General features: G+C 44.0%; 1 protein-coding gene and 1 long non-coding RNA gene across 2 annotated transcripts in view; both read right to left on the bottom strand.

Moving 5' to 3' along the window:
- Nucleotides 1-26,960, bottom strand: part of PDZRN3 (PDZ domain containing ring finger 3) — a 244,702-nt gene that overhangs the window by 173,644 nt on the left and 44,098 nt on the right. The gene's annotated exons all lie outside the window — the stretch shown is intronic.
- Nucleotides 23,879-25,347, bottom strand: LOC120230827. Its single transcript, XR_005528174.1, has 2 exons — nt 25,228-25,347; nt 23,879-24,198 (listed from the first exon to the last, which is right to left on the bottom strand). It is a non-coding gene; the product is annotated as an uncharacterized LOC120230827 (long non-coding RNA).

Raw genomic sequence — 26,960 nt, 5'->3', positions numbered from 1 at the left:
TCTTAGAAATTGAAATAAACATCAAGGAAATCTCAAATATAATAAGGAATAATCATTATCTACAAATATTTTCCATTAAAATAAGACTTGAAAATTAACACGACTTTGCCAAAAAAGGCTTCAGAAAACACAAAATATAAATCTTCTTTTATAGTAATATAAAATAAAATATTATCAACATCTAGTATAAAGAATACCGTCATTCTGTCCTTTTCCTGTTGACAAATGTAATGCTATGCCCGCAAGAGAGTGTTATCAACGTTTACATATATATTTCCGTCAAGATATCTCAGATATCTAAATGAAGCAATCAGGGGTAAAGTTACTAAACAAAGGTCACTTTTTCCTTTGATTATTGACTCTTTACCAACAGCTTCCTGTGGGCCAGACTTGGTGCCTGGTGCTGAGGACAGAAGGGTGACTGAAACAGGAAGGAGATGACATTTATCAAATAATCCTACTAACATTAAGTGTAAACCCCGATAAGGAAAACTACCCAACGTCTGGAGAGGCGTTCACGCCAGGAATCAAAGGTGACCCTGAAGAATTGACGCCCAAGCTACTCTCCTCAGGACACCGAGGTCACAGGGAGTTTGTAGACGCAGCAGGAACGGAGGTGGCTTCCAGCCCCACGGTCCTCCCTCCCTGTCCCTCTGGAGCACACTGGTGGCCGTGGATCACAGCGTGCAGGGTAGACCTCCACTGCTAAACCGGAGTTCTGTACACCTGACCAGACAACAGCCATGCCGTCCCTGTGCTGCCCCGTCCCCCCTCCGCCTCCACAAGGCCTGCTCCTCACATTACTGAGGCCCCGTGGGCAGGGTCATGGCGGTGACACAGAGCAGCAGTATTGGGGAAATACGGAAGGGACAGAGGACGAGGGTCTGTCCATCCCTCTTTCCTCCGGTCCCCATACGGCTGCAGCTGGACAGCATGGTCAAAGCCACTTCTCCCCTCCTCCTAGCTCCTTTACAAGAAAAACACCCAGAGCCTGGGATTTCTCAACCCCAAAACAGCTCAACGATGGGAAGCCAGCTGCTTTCAAAAAGAAACAACACAAGTATTCTTTATTTTATAAGACCTTTTCCATTTCCAGGAAAAAAAAAAAAACCCTCTATATTAAATACCACAGCTGCTTCAAGTTAATAAAATCTGAATTATCTTTGCTTGGAACCTGATCACTAGTTTTAAGTTAGGAAGTTGGATTTCTAAGACTATTTCTCATCTTATGATTTGAATCCTTCCTTTTTGTGCTGGTAATAAAATTGAATATGTGGTCATTTTTTTCTTCCTAATTCAGGTTAATAAGGATACATTTTAAACCCAAGTCCTCATATTTAAAAAGCTATGTAATCAAACTAGTGGTTGAAAATAAAAGCAATTCCAAGTCTGGAATGTACCTCAGCATTTTTAATCAATTAATGTCACTGGTTCTTTTCTTCTACTTAATATTTAAATGTCATATTTTATGCCTTAGGATTAACGTATTTCTGAAGAATGTTTAAAGATACAGGAGACTGGAGGTGCCTGAATGGCTCAGGAGGTTAAGTGTCCAACTTCAGATCAGGTCATGATCTCATGGTTTGTGAATTCAAACCACACATCAGGCTCTGTGCTGATAGCTCGGAGCCTGGAGCCTGCTTCGGATTCTGTGTCTCCCTCTCTCTCTGCCCCTCTTCCTCTCTCTCGCTCTCTCTCAAAAATAAACGTTTAAAAATGTTTAAGAAAAAAAAGATACGGGAGACTGTTGTCATAATGATTCAAAAAGGCAGGCAATGTATTAAACATTTTAAAGGGTGCCTGGGTGGTTCAGGTCGTTAAGCATCTGACTTCAGCTCAGGTCACGATCTCACAGATCATGGATTCGAGACCTGCATCGGGTTCTGTGCTGACAGCTCAGAGCCTGGAGCCTGTTTCAGATTCTGTCTTCCTCTCTCTCTCTGCCCCTTCCCCACTCACGCCCTCTTTCTCTCTCTCAAAAATAAACATTAAAAAAATTAAAGCATCATTTTAAATCATTTCATTGACTCTAATTAGTGAGTTTTAGGACACTAAACACCACTTAATTCAACTTGTGTCTTAGAAACAAGCAGCAGAAATATGAAAATTCACAGAGTAAGTTAAACGGTTCAATTACAGTATTTTTCTATGTACCAGGGTAGGAGAAACACCAAAATACTAACCGTGCTAATCTCCTGTTGGTGGCATTTGACCCTGGCACATAGTTTTCTGTACATTCAATAAAATGAAAATGCATTATTCTCACAAAATTGAAAAAAAAAGTTTTTATCTTTACCATGTTTTTTTTTTTTTTAAGTAAAAACAACAAATATAGAAACTCTGCTACCAAAAATAGGCCTCCACAGTATAACCAGTTATTTTTATCTAATGAAAATCAAACTCTTGGCTAGGACTTTACTGGAGGGAAAACTGCTTGGGTACAGAGGGGAAAAATCTTCAGGAGCAGATCAGGGAAGCTAGTAGACAGATAATTCTTTCAAAAGAACTAAATATTAATGTAAATATCCTATTTTTTTTTTTTTTTTGCACAGTTCAAGAGTAGTCTTTGTAAAATATAAGCATTATTACACTGGCTCAAAAATATCATCATTTTAAAAACTAAAATTTTCTTACTCTACCATAGAATAATCCCCTGGCACCACCACCACCACAAAAAATATTTTATGGTAAGCGCCAGAAAAGGAGACAAAAATGAATGATTCACCCTTCAGTGTGTTTTGCCCCATCCCAGGCACAGCCAGCCCTCAGGCCCCGACTTGTGAATGTGCAAACTGTCCGTCCTATCCCTCTTCCTGTCCAGGCTCCCCCCGGCCCCACCCCGGTCAGGGCTCTGGGTCCCAGGGGCTGATCGTAAGGCCCGGCGAGAAGTAGGTGGCCCCAAGCCTGTAGAGAATCCAGTCCAAGGCAATCACCACTAGCCCCCTCGCCCGTTCTCAATGCAAATGCAAGGGAGGAGGAGACTAAAAACTTTACCTAAAACATGCTATGTGTAAGCTTTCCAATAGCCTCTGAAATCACGCACTCTCAGAAACCCGTGAATTTCATCACTGACCCCCGAAGCCAGGAACACCCGAGGGCCACACTGTTTGACAGCCTGTGCAAGATAACACAAGACAGTCCCAAGGACAAGGGGCTGCTCTGCTTGGCAAGCTGCCAGATGGCCCAAGCGTGCCCAGTAAGTGATTACGGCGTACGTCACCCACACAGCACTAGGATTACACCACAGGAAAACTGCTCTAGGAGTGTGAAGACAGCGCTCCTAACCTCAGAAGCCTGCAGGTACTCCAAGCAACCAGAACAGAACACCCGGGCAGCCACAAGGAGCCAGGGGGCTGTGCATGGCCACTGTCTGGCTAATGTCTTCCAGTGGGTTTGGATTTCACACATTCTGCCTGGTTGGCAAGGGCTTTCCGAACCTGACGACTTATGTGGAGAAGAGTTATGCAGATCTGGGTTTTTCAAAAATGCAGTTTCACCCCCGCAACATACTCAACTTTGATTCCTCTTATTTCCAATGCTATTTTATAGGCCTGGGGAAGGGGAAACAGGAATCTCAAATGGTAACAGTGTTAATAAAAGATTAGGCTATGCCATTCAATGAGGTCTAATCTATAAAATATGTTAAAACAAGAATACAAACAAAAAGCCTTCAGAACTTGTTAAAGGAGTTTATAAGAAGGAGAAGCTCTCTGATGGGTGTTAATGCATCTTAAACACCTTGCTCTCACATGGGTTCGTCTTAATGCCCTTTTGCACAATGGGTGCAGGCTTTAGGCTAAGGCCACCTTCTAGTTACTAGATGTAATATTTTCCCATTTATATAAGGTGAGGACCATTTCTATTGATTAGTTAGGCATATTTCTTTTTAAAATCTGTTTCCATTTAAAAAGAATGAATTCAGGGGCACCTGGGTGGCTTAGTCGGTTAAGTGTCTGACTCTTAGTTTTGGCTCAGGTCATGATCTCATGGGTTCGTGGGTTCGAGCCCTGCATCAGGCTCCAAATGGATAGCATGGAGTCTACTTATGATTCTCTCTCCCTTTCCCTCTCTCTCTCTCTCTCCCCCCTCTCTTCCTTTTTCCCTTCTCCCCTCCCCCAACTTGCTCTAAGAAATAATTTTTTTAAAAACTCAATGAATTTAAACAAACTACTTTTTAAGATAACAATATGGACAGAAGACATGATAGGGGTATAGAATGACTGGAGTGTGGCCATGGCTGGGGAATATACTTTTCATGTGCATGCAATTAAAATAAAACAAAACAAAAATCTAAACAACTAGGAAATGTCCCATACCACAATATCATCTTAGTTTTTCTTGGGAATCAATGTTTACACTCATGGAGAACATGTGAGCAGACAGTTCACTTTCAAATCACGTTTAATATTTTCTGCCCAGGGCGGAAGCAGGAGGCCTGCCCCACCCCCCATCCCTGACATGATCTATTGAGTTCGGTGAACACTGAAACTTCTCTCTCTGCGGGGAACAGAGTCTGCATCAAACAGTGCCTACTCTCAAGGTAACCACAAACTGAAAGTATTAACATGACTTTAATCCAGTAGGCTTAACACCCTGTCTGCTAAAACCCTAAAACCTTTTTTCTTAAAATCTCTCACAAGGATCCTATTTTTTTGGTTTTACTGATGAGCCCATTCAACTGTTTAAGAAAATGCAGCTAAACAAGACAGACTAGAATGAGGGGCAGGTCAAAATTCAACCCTAAAGCTGAGTGCCCTTCCCCCATCCCCACCAAACAAGAGTGTGTTTGGGAACATAACCTAGGGAGCCTCATTTTTATACTGAGAATGAGAAATAGGACATGCCGTAAGAAAACCTGCACCACTGTATATATCACAGAAGAAGTGGGAAATCACTGAAACATACCTGCTCAATGGCATGACTGATACATTGTGCTCTGTAATGGAAACACCCAACCTATTCATTCAAAGGAGTTAATTTTTTTTTATGTTTTATTTATTTATTTTAGAGAGGGAGAGATAGAGAGCGAGGAGGGGAGGGGAAGAAAGAAAGGGAGACACAGAATCCCAAGCAGGCTCCACGCAGTCAGCGCAGAGCCTGATGTAGGGTTCAAACTCACGAACCCGTGAGATCAAGACCTGAGCTGAAATCCAGAGGTGGACGCTTAATTGGCTGAGCCTCCCAGGTACCGCTCAAAGGGGTTTAGATGCAGCTTTGAGACGTGCACACCTCTTCTCCCGGTGTGGGGGCGGAGCGTGGCCTTCAGCAGACAGATCTCTCTGCATAAGCATCATATTAAGTGTACAGAGATGGAGGCTTTAGAAGACAGATGTTTCTGTGTCGCTACAGCCAAGCTGGCCCTCACTCATGGTCAGGAATACTGCATTAAGATTAAGAATCCCTAGTACAGAAAGTTCCTTGGCTCCAAGGAGACGGTAAACAGGAGTCACTGCTCACGATCATGAAGTGGATTTGGCACGTTTGCAACGACTCGACTCCATGTGCTAAATCTAAATGATGTTTGTCAGGGAAGAACAGGGAACGGAGGAGGAAGAGAGGACAAACACGTCAACAGTTCCTCTGGGCAAACCATTTGAAAAATAAGCGACTTCATCCATTAGCACACCACAGCCCACTAAAGGGATCCAGGTAATAACCTTCAGACAAGGGCTTCCTTACCCTGCCTGCAGCGAGGAACTCTTTACTTCTCATTGATTACTGGATCCTTGAAAAGTAACGTGTCTTGTATGAGAGCTAGTCAATACGTGAGCTGGATCATGTTTTTGTTTCCCCATCTGCTGAAATGCTGTTGTGGAGCCATTTTGAAGAGAAGTAGCCAGTATTTTGAAAGCTTTCTCACCCTTCATGCAATAGGATTCACCACTACTTAGGCCAACTCCATACCTTTTGCCCTCTTTGTGATTGCTGCAAGCACAGCAAGCTTTCTGTCCAGGGTTGCAATGGAATGAGGGTCCTGGCTCTGAGGACTCAGTGTTTCTAGAGGAAAAGAGGCTGGGGCACACACGAGCGCAGGACCACAGGGTGCAAGAACGTCCCAGACAACGAAGGCCCTGCCAGTGTACTGAACATGGAGGCACCTGAGAGAGCATCTCACGATACTAGTCTGTTCACCTCTCAGGACACTGGTATCGTCGGAGAAATAAATACTGAACCACTTCTGAGGAGTCACTCATTTCACATGATGCACACAGGAAAGGATGCTGCAGTCGGTCTTGGGGCTGGCACACATCTCGATATTTCTGAGGCCAGGGTTTGGGAGATATCAGCCCGAACTCATCAAGTCCTAGGTCTCCATTCCTGGACAAGCCAACTTAAAAGCCAACTCTTCTCCTCATTTCTTTGTGCGATTTTAAATAATCACAGCTTGGTACCATTACTTTGACAGAGAAAGACAAATCACCTTTTTGTTGTTGTTGGAAAAGCTGTTTTGCGGTTTTCTCGAAATATCCACATGAGCTTTACATAAGCTTTCAAGAAGATCCATTCTGCTCCCCAAACCCCACTGCCAGCATCCATAAATTTTGGTCAGAAACATCTTCTGATCTGAGTGGATGTAAAATCTTTAAAGCAGTACAGAAAAGCCTGAGTCGTCATGACCTTCACAATCAGGAGGGAGTGGACTACACAGAGGAGTTAATAGACACCTGATGAATTCATGTCAGACAGATACACAATAGTCGTGAGAACTTTCTCATAATAATCAGGGTCACAACTAATAAAAAACAACCTAAAGACATATGTTATGCAGAGAGGGTGGGAATATTGGACCCTGTTACAAGATGGCCATGGGGTGCGATTCCTAGAAAACACTGACCTGAGAGCCCCCTGATATTAGGTTTCATCAGACTGAAATCAGACATGTTTTCCAAACTTCTTTTGAAAAATTAAAGAAAAAAGGCCCCATTCCCTGCAAACTGCAGACAGAATAGGTCATTACTCAGACCTCACTTTGCTTTTGTTTTTGGAGAACCTTGGTATGAAATTATCCGCCAGCCCCCAGAGCCTGTATTTACCAAGGTCAGCCCCATTTAGACTGGCCATTTACACTCCCCGGCCTTCATTTAGTGCAACAGCATCTAAAATGTACAGAGCTTTAAGAGACAGCACCAAAACAAGCCTTTCTGCACTTTCTTTACTTCTTTTTCTTTTTAACTTGAAGAGAGAGTAAGAGAATTCTTCACCCAAAAAGGTTCCAAGATGGATTTCTCAGCTGCTTCTCACCTTGAGAATGAAGAATATCTCCTTTAAGTGTTACTGGCAACATGCAACATCTCTAACTCAGCTGAACTCTTTTTCTTGTAAATGAAAAACACATTTTCAGACTTTCTGGTGGTACTTATCTAATCATGGGCTGCAACGTGCCAAATGATATTTTCTATTTTTAAAAAAGGGTAGATGAGAAAGATAAAAGGAATGCTTGGAAGAAAGGCAGGTACGCTTACAGAAAGAAAATGTCTCATATTATCACATTTACACAACCTAAAACCTTGTATTAAGAGCAGGGGGGGGCAGCATCACCCGGGTGGCTCAGTCAGTTAAGTGTCCAACTCTTGATTTCGGTTCAGGTCATGATCTCACAGTTCATGAGACTGAGCCACACATCAGGCTCTGTGCTGACAGTGCACAATCTGGCTGGGATTCTCTCTCTCCCTCTTTCTCTGTTCCTCCCCTGCTCATATTCTCTTTCTCTCAAAATTAAAAAAAAAAAAAAAAAACATTAAAAAAACATTAAAAAAAAAAAAAGGTTAGCCATTCTTTGCATTTGACTGTGTTGACAATCTGGAGTCCAAAGTTGAACACTCATAGCAAATTTATTTATAAGCCAAGGGCCACTTGCCTACTGTAGGCTTTTCTGCATATTTCTATGACACAATAGACTTTCAAATGCCTAAACTTTCCACCAACTCACAGAAGCATAGAAGAGTCTCAACAAAGACCATAAGACTAAATGGCCACCAATGCCAAAGGCAGTCACCATCTGCCCCTTTACAGATTCCTGCTATAAATTCTATGAAGCATTATTATTATCCCAAGTATACAGAAGAGGCAAAGGTGATGTACTGGAAGCAACAAAGCAAGAAGATACAGGAGCTGGTACTTGAGGCAGTCTGCCTCCATGGCCGGAGCTCATAAGCTTGGCGTAGCCACTCTATCATTGGTACTGCTGTAGTTATGATCGTGAACAAGCACTATCTGGAACACGTACATTTGTCTCTGGGCTTTTGGGCTGCCAACAGAGTGGTTACTGGTTCAGAGGATGTGCCTCTGCAGTCTTTGATATTCTGCCCTTCCCCTGGCTCTGGGCCTTGCTTCCTGGGCCACCTGTTGAATTCTACATCCAGAATCCCAAAGCCAGGGCTGGCAAGCCCAGCTGAATGACTTATAGCTGCCGACCTGAGCCTGACTTTTTTTTTTTAAGTTTATTTATATTAGAAAGAGAGAGAAAAAAAGAGAGAGCAGGGGAAGGGCAGAGAAAGAGAACCCTAAGCAGTCTCTGCACTGTCAATGTAGAACCTGATGTGGGGTTTGATCCCATGAACCATGACACCATGACGTGAACGGAAACCAAGAGTCAGATGCTTACTGACTGAGTCACCCAGGTGCTCCCTGAGGCTATTATCTGAAGTCACTAAAATTCTCCTTTCCCATGAGAGACTTTTCTACAATTCTGAGACTCACCCACCTGCCGTGCAGGACTGTGGCCACTGCCTCCGCATGTGTCCGCGTGGCCTAGTCCCACCTGCTGCCTAAGCCAGCATCTGGGCCTCTGGCCAGCAGCAGCCACATGGCCTCACCTTGGGGGGCTGTCAAGGAGAGCGGAGACCACAAGCCCAGCCCCATCTGCATTCCATCAGCTCCTTCCAGCACCTGGACCAGACTTCTCCTTCCAGAGCCTAACACTTCGAGACTTCTTCCCGCCCCTGCCTTCCACTGGAGGGTTGAGTTCAGGTTGTCACCTGACAGACACAACGGCCCATGCCGGGGATGACCCAGTCCTTCCCATGGCTGCTCACTCTTCCAGGTCCCACCTGATGCCAGTCAGGACCCGGCCTTCTCAGCATCATCAGCAACAGTCTTTGCCCACGGGGTCTGAACTCAGCCAAATGTGGGCTGGAATGCTAGGCCAGCTGCAGGCCAGCTGTGAAACCCGGGGCAAGCCCAACACCTCAACTCCCCTTTTGTCAGCTGTAAAAAGGCAAATACTAATGTTACTGTGAGGCTGAGTGATAACGCCAGCATGCCAGGCGTGCTGCCTGGCACATAGTAAGTGCTCAATGAATGTCAGGGAGTGCTATTTTATGATTTTTATTATTCTCATCATCACTAGAACCGCCACTACCAAGTGCTACTTTTACAACGTCAAAGTCATCTCAGTAGAGAATTGTCATAGCGACCATATACACAATGCCATACAGTTCTGTATGTGCTCTGTGTGCTCTGGGGCTACAGGGAATGAAATACCCAGCAAAAATGAACAGAAGTGAAAAAAATCTCTCAATCTCTGTAGGCCCATGTTTCCTTACGCAAAGGAGAGAAGTTGGATGCACGGATTGTTCATATTCCTAAATACTTTCCCTAAGAATAAAGCTGACAGACCTGTAGGCTGATTTCAACCTCCTCAATAGCCTAGGAAGAGAGGACAAATCTTAAAGGTCCCCAGATGACACTGCTTGTTAAAAACTTTGTTTCCAATGAAAAGAAAACCAGGTTTGTCTTTATTCCTCAGACCGTTTTCTGAAGCTTATCCTGTGAGATAAGCATTTTTATCTCAAAGAAATAAATGACAGCTGAGAAAAGTAAAAATAAACTCAGTACGTTTTGCAACCTCAGAAAGGTCAAACAGTGGAAAGCCAAAAGGTTCAAAGTATTAACATAATTAGGGAAAAGGGCAAGGTACTCGAAGCTTGAAATTTCCAGATGCCTCATGATGACTGCTTGACAAGTTTAAGTTACATTCCAAATTTTCTGTTGTGAGAGAAAGGCGGAGGGATGGGGTGTTACACAACTTTGCAGTGAGACTTACTCGAACCAATTTCCTTTCCTGGTTTACACAAAGTGACATCCTTTCTAATACAAGGAATGCAGAAAACCCCAATGGTATACAGTCATGCTCACTCACCAGACTGAGTCTAAAATGTGACTTTATATCTTATCAGAATATTCCTATGACCTGTGAGCACAGGATTCATTTCATAGAATCCTGAATGAGTGGCTTTACCACAAAATTCCCAGAAGGCAGATTTGAATCTATGTGGAAATTCTATACCAAAAGAACTGTCCCTTTGTTCCAATTTCATAAAATGCTCATTACCTGAGGGCAATAAACACATTTACGGAGGGGGCTTCCAGGCCAAGAAACCTGCAATGGCAGTGACCATTGCCCACCCTTCTCCTTCTCACCTTTCTTTGACATCACAATCCAATGTTGGTCACCCTCAGAGACCATGAGTAAATCCCACTGGGGCCACGCCAATCACAGTAAAATTACGTCTTATCGTGGAGTTGGGGTGTGACTCGCACTATCTGGCAAGCTGATATAAAGGTGCAGTCTGTTTCAAGGCTTCTAGGAAAGCATCTTTCACACTTACAAAGAGATACGAAGAAACAGTGTCTTGTTGCTGCCGTTGGAGGCTGTCCAGATGTGATGTTAGGACCTGTGGCAGCCATCTTGTGACCATGAAGAGACCAAGCTGACATGCTAAGAATGACCAAGAATAACATGGGTCTTTGACAAGGTCACCAAACCATTCAGCTCACTGACCTGAGAATCATCCCATCCTTTCACCTAAGACAACATGTTTAAGCTGTTTTGATTTACAAGTTCCATTACCTATTGCTGAGAATACATCTACAGTAACAGAATTGGACTCAAGGAAAAATGTTAGAGAAAACTCTAGTTTCTTCATTACATGTGCCCTCCAAAGGTTGCTCTGCCTCACCCCAAACAGCAAGGTGTGAAAAGAACAAGTTTTAAGAGTGTGTTAGCTTTAACAGCATGGACACTCACCACCAAGGACGGAACTTGCACACCTCAATAGGATGTGTGTAGATACCTCTACATAAGGGCACAATGTCTTAAACATGCCCGTGTCGGATTCTGCAAATTGTGAAATGACAATATAGAAACAAGCCTTCTAAACTACATATGGAAATGATGGAAGAAGATTAAAATAAAAAAATCAGTGACTACAATATCCATCAACAAATGCCAGGTACGATTGTTAGAAATCACGGGCCAAAGTCATGGCCTGGGATTTCAAAGTTTTAAAAAAATGCCTTAGGGGTTTAAAATAAAACTGAGGACTCAAAGGTTTTATCAATCCTACGCAAACAGAACAAACACTAAACCTGCTTTTTTTTTTTTTTTACAAATAGTTTATTGTCAAATTAGTTTCCACATAACACTCAGTGCTCATCCCCATAAGTGCCCTCCTCTATGCCCATCCCCCCTCCCCCCCACATCCATCAGTCCTCAGTTTTTGTCAGAATTCAAGAGTCTCTCATGGTTTGCCTCTCTCCCTTTCCCCCACCATTTCCCCCCTTCTTCTCCCCCTTGTTCCTCCGTCAAGTTCCTCCTAATCCTCCTATACATGCAAACATATGATATTTGTCCTTCTCTGCCTGACTTATTTCGCTCAGCATAACACCCTCAAGGTCCATCCATGTTGCTACACATGGCCAGATTTCATTCTTTCTCATTGCCATGTAGTATTCCATGGTATAGATAAACCACATCTTCTTGATCCATTCATCTGTTGATGGACACTTAGGCTCTTTCCATGTTTTAGCTATTGTGGAGAGTGCTGCTATGAACATTGGGGTACATGTGCTCCTATGCCTCAGCATTTCTGTATCCCTTGGGTAAATTCCTAGCAGTGCTATTGCTGGGTAAACCTGCTTCTTATTCAAAGTCCATTTAACTAAAAAGAAAAAAAAAAAAAAAAAGAAGAAAAAAAAAAGCCCCCCAAGCTAGTCTCATTTATCTGGAAGATGTAATTCAGAGAACTCTATGCATATTAAAGGAAAAACCTGGTTCATTGATGAAAAATTTTTATGACAATATCCACACCTCAATCAACTTTCCTGCCTTTAAAACAAACTTACAGGGCACTTGGGTGGCTCAGTCGGTTAAGCGTCCGACTTCAGCTGAGGTCATGATCTCACAGTTTGTGGGTTCGAGCCCTGCGTCAGGCTCTGTGCTGACAGCTAGCTCAGAGCCTGGAGCCTGTTTCAGATTCTGTGTCTCCCTCTCTCTATGCCCCTTCCCTGCCCACCCTGCCTCTCTCTCTCTCTCAGAAATAAATAAAACATTTTTTAAAAATGATAAAAAAAAAAAAAAAACATAAACTTTCAATGAAGTAGGCTTTACCCCAGCGGAGAGCTCTACACAAGACTAGAACCCATGATACTGCCATCAAAACCTGAATGGTGATTACATGCTAATAAGGGAATAAGGAAGGGGCTAAAAGAAAATGGGGTGGGGAAGCAGTTTTACTTCCAACGGGGGAATTGCTCAAGGTTTCTCGGACACGTGATACAACAGCTGTGGTCCTAGAGAGATGAAGGAGCCGACCAAGGGACCAGCTACCCGAAGCCAGGTGAGAAGACATCACTGCTGGCACCACGCAGGTGGTCTTATTTGTAAAAAGGTACAGCCCGTCACTAACCTGCCCTTCCACGTGGAGCAGGTTATGACGACAGAAAATTCTATTTTTAAATTCAAGGTTAAAAGCCCTACAAATGGTAAAGTGCCCTCATTATGAATCTTCCAAAACGCGTGAGGCTTGAAGTTGCTCCAAAAATAAACTTGTTGCTGTCTGATGTTTCATACTGCATCTGTGAAGCAGTAAATTAAACCTAGTTTTGACTTGGGACGTGTTATCGCCTTTGCAATACCCAGAGGTTCCCCGGTCTCTTCTCACGCTGGAGCAGAGAACTGCTGCTCCTGTGGAATTCTGGTAAATGCGTGCCAGTGCTCAGATGATGGACACACTGCACTGCAGAACCACCTTCAAAACAGTGACCCAAGTGGGCAAGGCCAACGGGCAGCGGGCTGAGGATTCCTGAGCCCTCATCTGATTACACTAGCACGTGGCAGCAGGGGCAGCTTGGAATTTGCCGGCCGAAAACCAAACCAAACCTTTTTTGTGGCATACTCTTTCTTACAGCCCTAGCTCCTGATAGGCAGCATTTGCCACACGATTTATTTAAAATTAAATGATCAGCCACAGCACAAAGAGGACACTGAAATCCTGGGATCGGAACAAGTGATAGGCACATGCCAAGCCTATAGGCATGATTCGGACCCACCCAGAGCGCCGTGGTGGACGCGGTCTATGTGATGAAGGTAAGCCAGACGCCCAGTTTTTAAAAGAGATTTGCAGAGCAGGAAGGGAAAGGCCATGGAAGTCTGGGAACCCTGATGAAATTCCTATTTTGCTCCTGACCCATCAGGACGTACGTCTCATTATTCCATTTGCAGATGAAAGAACAGAGGCCCTAAGAAGTAAATGAACTTGCCCAAGGAACGTACTATGGCTGAAATGTGAATCAAATCCATGTGGTTCCAAATCACATGAACTTTTTCCTCATCACATCGCCTCACCTGGTCAGTTAGGTTCAATTCTTCTTTATTCCTTGAGTAACCAGGGGAAACAAGGTATTGGAAGGTCCTTCCTAAAACTTTAAGTTCCTAGAGAAGAGGACACTGAAGAACATTGCATGAAATGAAGACTTGAGTTTCACTCAAAATCGCCTCAGGTGAACATCACGACCCGCAGGTTAAGAATCTTTTCTGAGGTAGGGGCGCCTGGGTGGCTTAGTCGGTTAAGCGTCCGACTTTCGCTTAGGTCATGATCTCGCGGTTGGTGGGTTCGAGCCCCGCGTCGGGTTCTGTGCTGACTGCCAGCTCAGAGCCTGGAGCCTGTTTCAGTCTGTGACTCCCTCTCTCTCTGACCCTCCCCTGCTCACGCTGTCTCTCTCTCTCTCTCTGCTAGAAATAAATGAAACATTAAAAAAAAAAAAATCTTTTCTGAGGTAGAACGGAAGGCAGGGCCGCACGCGCACCTCATGCCTATAAAAGGCACATATTCCTGCATCTTGGAGGTCACATTCTCTCAAGACTCTGGTTTCTACTCTGACAATTCCTACTGTAGCAAGGGTCTCTCTCTTCTGTCCTCTGTACCAGCTCTCCTCGGACAAGTTCTCTGAGAAGTCTTCACTACCACCACCACCAGCAGCAGCACTGCACCCCACAGCCCACAGTGCTCAGGGCGCCTGGGACATTCTTAGCATGGTGGCTGGATGTTCCCAGGAACCCTGTTCACTGCTATGGGACTTCTCCAGGCAGTACCGGAGTTCAAGTTTCCTTCCTCACTAGTACTTAGCACGCTGCCTTGCCTTTGAATTGCATATTCAAACAGATAACCACTCACTGATCCTTCACCTGATGCACGGGGCAGAAACGGCAGCAGTCAAGATGAGGGACACTGGAGGGGTTCAGAGCAGGTTCTACCTCCATGTCCCCTTGGTCTTCTCTTAAACATGGTGCCTTGGTCTCCTAATCAGTAAACAGGATTGAGGGTCTGGCTCAGCTCCTCACAGAGCTGTTGTCGGGGTAACAGGCAAAAAAAGATAAGGAAAGGCTGATACCGAAGAGTGGCTGAGAACATAATGGGGGCTCTGTTAGCATTCCCTTACTTCCCATCCCCCTACCCAGCTTCATTTCCTTCCAGGCACTCACTGTCCAGCAGACACATTATATATTTGGTTTTGCTTATCACCTGGCCCTGACCTACTAGGATAATAAGCCCACCAGGAGAGGACGCTTGTTTACTTCTCTGGGGTATACTGGCACCTAAGGCAGTAACTGGTATGCACAAGACCTCAGGTATTTCTCTGAATGAATGAATGCACAAATTAACAAGTGAATCAATGACCGAACTAACAAATACTGACTGGCCAACTTAGCATACAGTCTAGAAGACACCTGAGGGGGATGCCCTGGTGGCTCAGTCAGTTAAGCGTCCAACTTCAGCTCAGGTCACTATCTCGCCTTTCCCAAGTTGGAGCCCCACGTCAGGCTCTGTGCGGACAGCTCAGAGCCTGGAGTCTGCTTCGGATTCTGTATCTCCCTCTCTCTGCACCTCCCCCACACATGCTCTGCCTCTCTCAAAAATAAACAAACATTAAAAAAAAAATAGAAGACACTTGAGGGACATTAACAGAGCTCAAGACCCTACACTGGCATTTGATGTCAATAATTACAGGGTTATTGCATTTTTTGTGTTAGTCACAAAGCAAAAGCAGCACCTGAAGAAAATTCCTAGACATGAATTTATTTTTGATAATCATTCTAGGTGACAAAGGAGTCCGCTCACCCACACCGTACCTGTCCCCAGCTTCACCATTATTAATGCTGTGTGAACCCACACCCTCACCCACTGATGGAACTATATGCTTTAGCAGAGCCCTCTAGAAAGGCATAAAGGCTCTGTAAGAAAATCTATCACTCCAGTTGGCCAGCTGCCTAGCTTCAGGTTTCCCCAAAGGCTAGTCTTTGATTGATCAGTGGGCGGGGCCTTCCTACCCCCAAGGTAGCATGGTAGAGGCCAAGTAGGAGCCTCCAACTGCCCAAAAGGAAATAGCATTGTTTCCTCCGGGGCCAGGACTGGGGGAGTAGGAGGATCCCCACCTCCCACAATCCTCTCTGGATATGTTCCTTCGCATCCTGTAAATGAGTCTGTCTCCTTTTTTTGTCATATTCCTGGTTGTGGGCAATGTCAAGAAAACTTGGGCAGGAAGTAAAGACAAGATAAAGGTCCTGAATTTTAGGATCACCATAGTTACCTGTTCAACTTGCTTGAAAACCCTAAGTCAAAAAACATCATGTGACTCTGTTCAATGTATGAGCTGGGTTTTGGTAAATTTTATGTCAAAAACTGGCATTTTTTAGAAAAGTTTTCCTCATAATGGAATTAAAACGTTTCATTTCACGCCACACATACCCACAATCTTGGTTCTACTGCAAATATACTACATCATCTACAAATGCTCCTGAGTACTTTTTTTCCTATTTAAAAAAAAAAAAAAAGGTCTTTGCATTCCTTTCTTCTCAATATCCAGTGGTGAGAAAAGTGATTTATCACCTGCCAGGGCCACTACTCACTATTCCCCCCATAAACCCTTCCTTTGTGACAAAATCCTTATCTTAAAAGATAGCATCAACCATTACTGCTTTCTATGTCAGTGTCCTTTTATTTAAGAAGGACACTCTTCCTTCGTTATAAATCCTTAAGCATATTAGTAGAAGACACGTTCACAGCAAATGCCTTCGGTGGGAGGCAATCCAGCTCAAGCGACATTCTTGCTTCTAAGCAAGGGCAAAATCCCTAAGCAAACATGTTCTGCAGCGGCTCTGTGCTCAAGTACATTTTTCAAAAACCAGTGGTCTGTGGCTGACGTCAGCTCCAGAGGGCCACATACCTTTTCAATCAAAGCCACAGCTGCCAGAGGGTGGGCCCTGCCTGGGAAAAGAGCCTTGAGGGCTCCATCCATCTCCACAGAGCAAATGGGCCCATCTCATCAAGAGAGGCTGCCCCCAGGTTCACTTCCAAGTCAGCTGCTGAGAACCCCTGAGAGCAGAAGCCATGCCCTGAAAGCTGGGCTGGTCACAAACGCTTCCCAAGTTCTGTTCGGTAACCATAGCTTCCTCTCTCGCAGCCAACGCTGAGACGGAGTCACGGCAGGACAAAGATGGAAGGCGGGGGTAGGTTTGGTGAAAACATCCCAGGCAATGCTCTACTTAACGTGAGTAAGGGACAGCACGACTGTTCTCAGAAAATTAAGTAGATTTGTGTCAACAGAATTTTGACTCACACATACATACAAATCTTAAAAATAACTTCATTCAGCATCTTACTTTTACAGGTATGCCAGCTGGACTGAAACAACTAGGTTTCAGATCTCTATAGTCATTCTCTCTTTTCAAACTTGGTAATAAAAAATAAAGTATCAAGTCTGTTGGCTCATAGCTATACGTTTTCTAAGTCTGATTCTTTTTTAACTCTCTTTCAAAAATTTTCATAAGCTCTTCCAATGTATCAAAGTTTATGTAGTCAGATTGCTAGTTAATTCACTCTGTGGCTTGGAAATCCAATACTATGTTCTGTTCCAGTGGAGAAAAAAGTAAAGAAGTCCTAGATCGATTAATCACCAGGCTTAAAATATCATTAACTTCCATCTCCTCCTTCCTGTACGTTTCTCTTCTTCTTCCATGGGCCAGCCTCAGGACCTCGCATGGATGTCAGAGAATCAAGCTATCTGGTGATCTCTATGTGAACAACTTCCATAAATCATACCATACATTCCAGCTGTCATTACAGCATACAACTCAACTGCAGCTGGTAGCTTCACCGGTCCAGGCATACCTGAGTCCCTGGTAGGAGTGAGTCAGCAATACTGAAAAGGAGACAACTGTCCCAAGAAAGCAAATAATCAGGTACTAATAGAAATAATCTGACGAACCCAAGAGGGGTCAGGCAAAGAGGAAGAAGCCTGATATTGCAAGAGCACCCTCCCCACAACTTTCTAATAAAAATGCAAATTCCTTTCTGTATTTGGGAAAACTATGTATAAATATACATATATATGTGTGTACATATACACGTGCACGCACGTGTGTGTGCGTGTGTGTGTGTAAAAAACCTTGGATTTCAATAGTTCACCAGGAAACTTCAGGAGTTTTGAGAAGATTGTTCTTGGAGCTTTCACACTGGAGACCTCAGATAAACTGAGAAAATGCCACAAGCTCATTAGCAAAAGGGGAATTTTTAGCTATTCTTTTGTATCCCACAGTGTGTCCCAGGGACTATGGCTTATCTCAAATTCTATAGCAAGATACAGAGCGTGGTGATAGTGGTGGCTTGCATAAATGCTGATCAATGTTGCTGGCCCCAAAGGCCTCTCTGAGGTCCTTTGGTGACCATCTCTGGCAGTACAGGACCCTGGAGTTGATAGCGAAGCACGATCTCTAGGGCCTTCAGTTGCCTGGGAACAACAGAGCATATACAGTGCACCTCAGGACTGACTGTTTTTATTCCAGGGTATACAGCAAAGGACAATGGAATGTAAGTGACCAGGAGGAGGAGGAGGAAAATAAGGGACAATGGCCTCTTAGACGAAATCTAACCACAGAGCTAGACCTATATATCAGAAGCAGTACTTTCTAGCCAAGATTAGCAAACCATAGACAGCAAACCAAATTTGGTTCACTGTCTGCTGTTGTTGTTTTCAATGAAGTTTTATTGGAATGAGTCATGCTCAGCTACCTATATATTGCCTCTGGCTATTTTCATACTAAGGCGGCCATGTTGAGTAGTTGCAGAAGAGACTATATGGGCTCCAAAGTTAAAAACATTCACTGTGTGACCCTTTACAGAGAGTAAACCTCCATTCAGTGATAAAATGCAAATGTTTGGGGCCATGTTCCTTCATGCAAATCTATAGAAGCCCTCCAAAAACTACCTCATAAAGCTTTATAAATGGCCAAAATCTTGTAAAATTGACCTCCCCATCCACATGGGTCATTACCACATTAACTCATGTTGTAACACTTGAAAAAAAAATCACAGCAAATACTCAAGGGTGTTTCCACCACACTCAGTATAAGCTGTTCACTTCTGCCTTTTCACAAGTGCAAACTTTTGGCTGCCAGGAAGCATATGTAGCTAGACTCCTGAGTACACCCTCTAGACATAAGTAGACTGCGGAAAACAAGAAGGCCTAAAATTAAAAGGGCAAATACTCTACTTTCTAACCTCACAGAGCAGTAACAGTTGCCAGGATTAATGAGCTGGCTCTAGCCCCATCCGGTATTTGACACTCAGCCTGTAAAGGGAAAAAAATATCCAACATTAATTACCTTCTAGGGCCGAAGGCTCCCCTCCGAGTACCTTCTAACTCCGGCTCTCAGAGCCCCTTGACCGCTAATCTCCTCAGCATCAAGAAAACGTGCCCTAGGACAAAAGTGCCTTCTTGGCTTACAGCTCTACAAAGCTTCGAAAACCAAACTGAGTATTTGACCATGCTAATTAGGCAGTGAGAGGCTGGACAGCTAAGGAAGCCCTCTTAGCTCACTCTCCTTCCCCAACACTGTTTAAAAACCAAAATGAAGTCAACGAGTTCAGTCAAGCAAGCACATTTTATTACTGCACCACAGCCAAAAGGCAGCAGCCGATACTGACTCCACCCACAAGACAAGAAGGAGATTTTTAAAACAAATTCAAGTTTTTCCCCTCCGCTGGCCCATTTCTATCTCCTGCAATGGTTCAGTCCTGTGCTGAACAATCGATTCATTTACAACCAGGTCGTACTATGGCAGATTGTCAAGTATAACCAGGTTCTATACCTCTCAGTTCGCAAAAGGGATGTGATGAGAGGTTTCTTCTTTGAAGTGTGGTATGAGACAGCAAAGGCTTGGTTTCTAAAGGGAAAAGGTAGTAAGTTAATATATAGAAAATCTCTCAGCTCTGAAGGATGTCATCTTTCTTGCAAATACCATTTGCTTCTTGTAAATTTAACATGATCGCCTAAGAAAACAATGAACACAAACGGCATTATACGGCACCCGAAAGGAAAAAGAAGGGTTTATAATGACACAGCTACGTCTTAAGGAAGCTCACCGATGACCACAGATACAATATGTGTGCTGTTCACAGATCACAAAGGTGCCTGCAATGTTCTGGAGAAGCCATCTCTTCATGGGTGAGTCTAGTGTTAATACATCACACTTCAAAGCATCCCATTTCCAAGCCAAGGCTTCTTTCCAAAGCAGCATCTGTAGCCGGTGCAGTGACGTGACACACAAGAAAGCGTTGCTCCTGGAATGCACATCTCCTGTCTGGCTCCCAGAAATCTACCACGGTAACTCTCTCAAGGAGAAAGTTGAGAGATGGCAGGCAAATCAAAGAGCAAACTCACCATCAAACTTGACAATACTACTGTGGGGCCAAAATACAATGTGTGCTAAAAAGATGAAGGGCTTGTGGAAGCTCAAGAACGTTTTAACAGAAAGTTCAGAACGAAGAAACAGAAAAGCATCTGACAAGCACACGCGCTGGGTTGTGGGGAGCGTACCACGGCAAATCAGGCCTAACCCCAGCCCCAGCTCTGCCACCTGTCAGACGACGGGATGGGAACAAGCCCTCTGTCTTCTCATTATACAAGCAGGAGACAGAATGCACCAATCTTCAAGGATCATCAGACAGCTTCTGTGGCTCTCCACCAACGTCATTCAAAATCAATTTTATAGCATAACGTCGCAGTAACCCCCTCAAACCAAAGTCTGTCTGGCTGCGAAGAACACTTACAGGGTCATGTCATTTGAAAGTCAGGATGAAACAGTACAGAAACAGAGGTAAGGGGCAGTATGATGGGGAAGGGAGGGAGGGAAGAAACCGGAAGGAAAACCCAATGAGACAGTTTAGTCCTTTTGCTGTCATTCTGCAAGGAGGGTGTCCTTGTGAAGAAATTACACTCACGTGCACTCAAGGACACATCTTGGCCTAGGGAATGGCCTACTTTCTGCCCAAGTCTTTCCTTTACCCTTCCTCCTCCCAAACTGGGGAGTTCAACTCTTCTGTTAAAAACTGGAGAACAAAGTCAAAGATCAGATGGATTAAAAATAATGCAGTTAGCAAACCTGAGGTAGGTGTTAGCCATGGCCATTCAAAACCAAAGCTATTGTTAAAGGACAGCCACCTACCTCAGTAAGTGCTGGCAGCTGAGCTAAACACCCTCAAGACCCGAGCTGTATTTTGCCTCCCCAGCCAATCCTCAAGTGAAGACGACTGGGGCTCTCTCCAGGTTGCCATGTGCCAAACATCAGTGCCACAGATCCGACGTTTGAGCAGCAACCTTTCATGTGCTTGTCTCTGAATGTAAAAACACATGCATGACCCAAACTACAGAAATGTGGAGAAACAAGTTTTCAAGGTGATGCAAGTCAAATTCTAAGGACCCTGCCCGATACGAAGAAATGTCTTTTTTTAAGACCATTTACTGGTCAGGATAGAAGCATTAGCATCTAAAACAAGCTCCCTGAAACACCTGTTGAAATCAAACTTTAGCCTTTTCAAATTGTGCTTGATTTGTCAACTCACTGACTACTTTCATTGAGACACCAATACCCATTTATCCTGTGTCCTGAGAAAGTGAGACTTCACAGAATTCTTATTTTGTTGGTGTGGGTAAGTATGCATTTCATCATAGCTTTGAGAGCTATAAACAAAGAAATCAAAGTCCTAGAGAGAAGTGCAATTTTTAGAGAGACAATCAAGAAACTGAATTATAAAGAGTACAAAAAAGTGAGGATAAAACCAAGTATAACACATACTCTCAAGATACTTATCTCTAAGGCCTCTATTAGTGTGGACTGTAAGGTTACCAAAGACATTCACTTTTACCGACCTTACTTTAATCTGCAGTGTGATACAATGTTTTGGGACATGACTAAATTAGGACTTTACTTAAATGGAGTCATTCACTTACTCTGGTTGACGCCTCATTCCATTAAAGGTCAATATGCATCCATTCATTGAAGCAAACAGGGTTTCCCTGCTTTCTAACTCCAGGAGAGAGCTTAGCAGAAGGATGCTCCCAAAGCATCCTTACAGAAAGAACCATATCAAGAGCCAAGGAGAGCTTGACTGGCCCAAGGGATCTGAATCGATTCTAGGACTGACTTCTGCACTGAGTGGGTCTCTACTCTATGACTAATTGCTGCACCGAGTCGGTCTCTGTACCAGGTTCTGTTCAAGGTCCTTTGATTCATTTACTGTTGAGACTGTAAAGTGAAAGAATGCACGTAAACCCCACACAGAGCCAGACATGGAGATGTTTACAAGATCTAGGATTAATAAATAACAACAGGAAAACAATGTTTATACAACCCACCCTGGAACTGAGAGAATCCAGGTTCACGAACTTCCCCGAGTCAGACAGCTTCCTTTCTTCCCTACCCTGTTCTTTGTTCCCAGGGAGGACACTCTACAAAATGGGTCAGGGTCCTCCCTCAGCTCCACTGGCATAAGTCAACGGGGCACAGCGAGGAGGAGCAAGGGAGAGAAGACCAATTCAGGTGTACGTATTTGTCCTTCCTCGTGGGGTGGTCTCTTGACAGCGGAGGTCTATCTTCCAGAGTGGACTGTTCCTGTCTGGGCAGTCCCTCTCCATAGCGCCCCTTCCTTCTACCATCTGGTGGCTCCTTCCTGCCCTGCTGGACAAACTAAGTCACAGCACTGCTCCTAGCAGAGGATACTGCCCCACCTCTGTGTGTCCCCTACACCAGGAGTCAACAAACCATGGCCCATGAGCCAGATCCTGCCCAAAGTCTTTTTGGTGAATAAAGTTTTATTGGAAACCACACCCATTCATGTCTGTGCTGTCTATGGCTGCTTTTCACACTTGAAGAGGATAGTTGAAATAGAGGCCGCACAGCCCCCAAAACTGAAAATATTTACAATCTGGCTCATTACAGAAAGATCTGCCCTACACTCTTACCAGACCCTTGAAAGTAATCCTTAACTTCCCTTTGATGTTTCCTATGTTAGATTATGCCATCTACTTATTCCTGGGATATTGCATGACACAGTCTTAACTACTTCTAGGATTTAGCTTTAGCTACTATAATTATTCCCATTTCATATGGAACAAAGAAGTTTAAGATTCATTTTGGAGAAACTATTTAGGTGAAAGGGAGTATAAACGAGTTTAAGGGGGAAAAAAAGCCAAAAGCAGTTTACAGAGAGAGAGCGATTGACTGATTCATAGGTGAAGTGTATAAAATTTGTCAATTCAGGAACACCCAGGTGACTCAGGTTGGTTAAGCATCTGACAGCTGTGCTGACAGCTCAGAGCCTGGAGCCTGCTTCAGATTCTGTGTCTCCCTCTCTCTCTGCCCTCCCCCCATTCATGCTCTGTCTCTGTCTCAAAAATAAACAAACATTAAAAAATAAATAAATAAATAAAAGTTGTCCATTCATTAATGATCCAGAGGATTTTCCCCTTTATTTAAAAGATAAATGAAGGGCAGCCAAGCATCTGAGTTTGCTTTGGCGACTGAGGAGGAACCTGCCCCCACTTTCCCATTTCCTGCTCTTGACGCTTGGATGTGAGGCACGTTAATACTTTGCGGAGTGAACTGGAAAACACTTTGCTCCAGAATTCTTTCTTCATTCATGAAGGATGTCAAACAATTTCATGGGCTCTTGGTTGGTGAACAGAGAGAGAGCTCCACCCCCTAATTTTGGATATGAACTCTGTAACACGTGGGTCCTATCCCAAAACAGCAATCTTTCAAGGCACGCTGAATTTGGAAGGCCCCACTCTGTGGGGTCCAAGACCAGTAAATGGCTACCGCTAGACAACATTAAGTAGCCATCAATTCAAACTTCCAGTTCCTCAGCATGGTAGACGTGCCAAGGCTTATGCAAACACTCCACGTTCTTTTTCTCCATTTACTGAGGCCTACAAGATTCATTTTATTTATTTATTTTTTTTTTATATTTTTACTTATTTCTAGAGAGAGAGAGACAGCATGAGCAGGGGAGGGTCAGAGAGAGAGGGGGAGACAGACTCTGAAATAGGCTCCAGGCTCTGAGCTGGCAGACAGCACAGAGCCCGACGCGGGGCTCGAACCCACAAACCGCGAGATCATGACCTAAGCGAAAGTCGGACACTTAACCGACTAAGCCACCCAGGCGCCCCTACAAGATTCATTTTAAAGGTACTACTATTACTTTCATTTTTGGGGTGAGAAAATGAACATAAACAGGTACTGAGAACTCACCCCAATCTGTAAATGACAAAGTCTCAAGTTTATACCCTGTCTTTCTGAAGGAGGCACGCCAAAAACTGCCCCCGCACAAGAGGGGCTGTCACTCTGAGGGAAGGAAGAAGCCTGCTGTAGAAGATCTGACTATAGTCAGAGTGCAGCCCAGAGGTTATTTCATACACCACCGCCATCACTGTTCTTGGAGCTCCTGGTAGTTTCAAACTCTTACTGTGGTCCTGATTCTAGATGCCAGGCAGAGTGTCTGCTCCATGGAGTCTATGCATTAGGTATGGGGCAGGTTTGGGGGGAGGCCATATTCACATCCACATTATGCTTCCTCAGACCTATATAGAAAAAGGGACAAGTGTCAAACCTCACCAGAGAAGCCAGGACTCCAGAGGAACTTATCCCAGGAAAGGAGGGTCCTTCCTGTCTCCCTAAATCTCCATCTATTGTTTTCCATGGTATTTGGCACCTCATACCTTCCAAATCTGTCATGTGAACTGTTCTTTGTGGATGTTCAATTGTCCAGTTGGAAAATGGAAAGCCCATTTGAGGACGGAGCTGGTTTTGGCTGAGGGAGAATAATGAGACAGAGACCGAGCACAAGTGGGGAAGGGTCAGAGAGAGAGGGAGACACAGAATCTGAAGCAGGCTCCAGGCTCTGAGCTAGCTGTCAGCACAGAGCCCGACGTGGGACTCAAACCCACAAACCACGAGATCATGACCTGAGCCGAAGTTGGACTCTTTTTTTTTTTTTTTTTAATTTTTTTTTTNAATTTTTTTTTTTAATGTTTTTATTTCTAGGAGAGAGAGAGACAGCGTCAGCAGGGGAGGGTCAGAAAGAGGGAGTCACAGACTGAAACAGGCTCCAGGCTCTGAGCTGGCAGTCAGCACAGAGCCCGACGCGGGGCCCGAACCCACGAACCATGAGATCATGACCTAAGCGAAAGTCAGACGCTTAACCGACTAAGCCACCCAGGCGCCCCAGTTGGACTCTTAACCAACTGAGCCACCCAGGCGCCCCAGCAAACACAGAAATTCTCAACAGGCTCATGGATTGGTTCCAAGGAGTCTGAGTCCCGTAAAATTGTGTGAGTGCATGCACGTGAGGAAGGAGAAGCAATGAGCGAATATGAGAATATGAATTTTTTGACAAGAAGATCCACAACTCTCATCAGATCCTCACTGAGGGGTCTGTCTCCCCCAAACCACAAAGCATTACTGAGGTGAGCGCTAACACAGTCCCCTTGCCTTGGTGCGATCAAGCTCACGAGGCAGGCTGAGGGGGACGGGCAAACACATCAGCAGTTTGCTCCTGGTCCTCCTCCCCGGAGACCATTTGCCATGACTCTGCCTTACACATTACTCACCATTTACTCAGTGACCTTGTGACGTCACTATTCCCCACAGAGTGGAATCTGACACAAAGATGAGAAGGCTGGACTGGACGCCATCCAAAAGGTTTAGCTACTCAAGTAACACCAGGGTGTTTTCTGTGGCCATTTTACCTGTGAGGCAGTATCTTGACATACGGCCTAAGTCTCAAAACAGGGTTTTTATTTCATTGTGACCTCAGTCTGACTACAAAAAGTGCATACAGACCTCCCCATGTGCCGTATCTGTGGGTCTGGTAATTCCCCAAAAACGACTGTGCTCTGTAATTGTTATTTTTCCAGAGAGTGGTTTGAATTATATCTTGCTGCATAACAATGAAATTTACCTCAAACGAAATTCAGAAATCCAATACAGCCGCCTTTAGAGTATCCAGTCAACAACTTCCACATAACACCCCAGAAGCAACCTGCAATTGGTTTTATTTCAGTAAAATGTCCTTTCTGGGGGTAGAAAGAGGATGAATTCTGGAGTCTGAGGTTTGCCGGAGTATAAATTTTTAAGGTCAAACCTACTCCCATATACAGAACAGCCCTTGAAAAAGTATAAGCAACACAACTTTGGGATTCCTTTTCAAGAAGTGTGCACACGTGGGGGTGCATGGGGGGTGCGTGTGTGTAGCTTTCTTCCACTCAGCTGAGGAGGGAAAGAGAACTGATGGTTTGCTCACTACGTTTGCCAGTTTTCCCCAAATTTTAAAATAACAAAAACAATCTCTGTGCCGTGACCATATGTTCTTTACACATTTTTTTTTTTTACCACAGAAACCCAATGATGAACACCCAACAATGTTACATTAAGCTTTGAATAAACGGGACTCTCTGCTTTTGGAAAATAAATCTTTCACACTGGCCCTGGAGTTTGTGCGGTATGTCTGTGTGTGGGTGTGAATGTATGGAAATCAAGTTCTATATATTTTACTTGAAATCTTATTTCTGATTATAAAGAAATCATCTGCTCATTGTAGAAAATAAAACTGCAAAAATTATATGAATATATATAGTCCATGTAGTTCTGGGGATCCAAACCCTAGGACCAAAGGAAGTACATACGTACAAACACACGCTTATAGGGCTGTTCGCAGAGGCAAAAGTTGCAAAATAACTGAAGGATCTATCAATACGTGTGTCACAGAATAACCTGGGGTTACATTCATATGATGAAATCACACGCATCTATTAAAACCAATGACTGAAGTCTGTATCTATCTGTGATATGTACACAACACACCGTTAAAGAAATAAGTAAAAACTGAGTATAGTAGGATTCCATTTGTGTAAAGACCATGATCTAAAAAGAAAAGAAAAACCTAACATCCCATATGTGTGGTTATGTTCCTATTTTTGTATAAGTATGCAGAAGGCTGTGGAAGGCTATGTGCCAGGCTCAAACACTGCTCAGCTCACCACACAGAGTCAGAAAAGGCAAGGAAGGTAGGCAGAGAATGATCTTCCTCATTTTAAAACTTCACTGGTTCAGGGGCGCCTGGAGGGCTCAGTCGGTTCAGCATCTGACTTCTGCTCACGTCATGATCTTGCAGTCTGTGAGTTTGAGCCCTACATGGGGCTCTGTGCTGGCAGCTTGGAGCCTGGAGCCTACTTTGGATTCTGTGTCTCCCATTCTCTCTCTGCCCCCACCCCCCCACTCGCACACTGTCTCTCTCTCAAAAATAAATAAGGATTAAAAATATAACACTAATAGAATAAAACTT

The sequence above is a fragment of the Hyaena hyaena genome, unplaced genomic scaffold (assembly GCF_003009895.1).
Source record: "Hyaena hyaena isolate Hyena2069 unplaced genomic scaffold, ASM300989v1 scaffold_48, whole genome shotgun sequence".
In the NCBI taxonomy this organism is placed as follows: domain Eukaryota; kingdom Metazoa; phylum Chordata; class Mammalia; order Carnivora; family Hyaenidae; genus Hyaena; species Hyaena hyaena.
The sequence above is the reverse complement of the archived record's forward strand: the minus strand, read 5'-3'. Positions and strand labels throughout refer to the sequence as shown.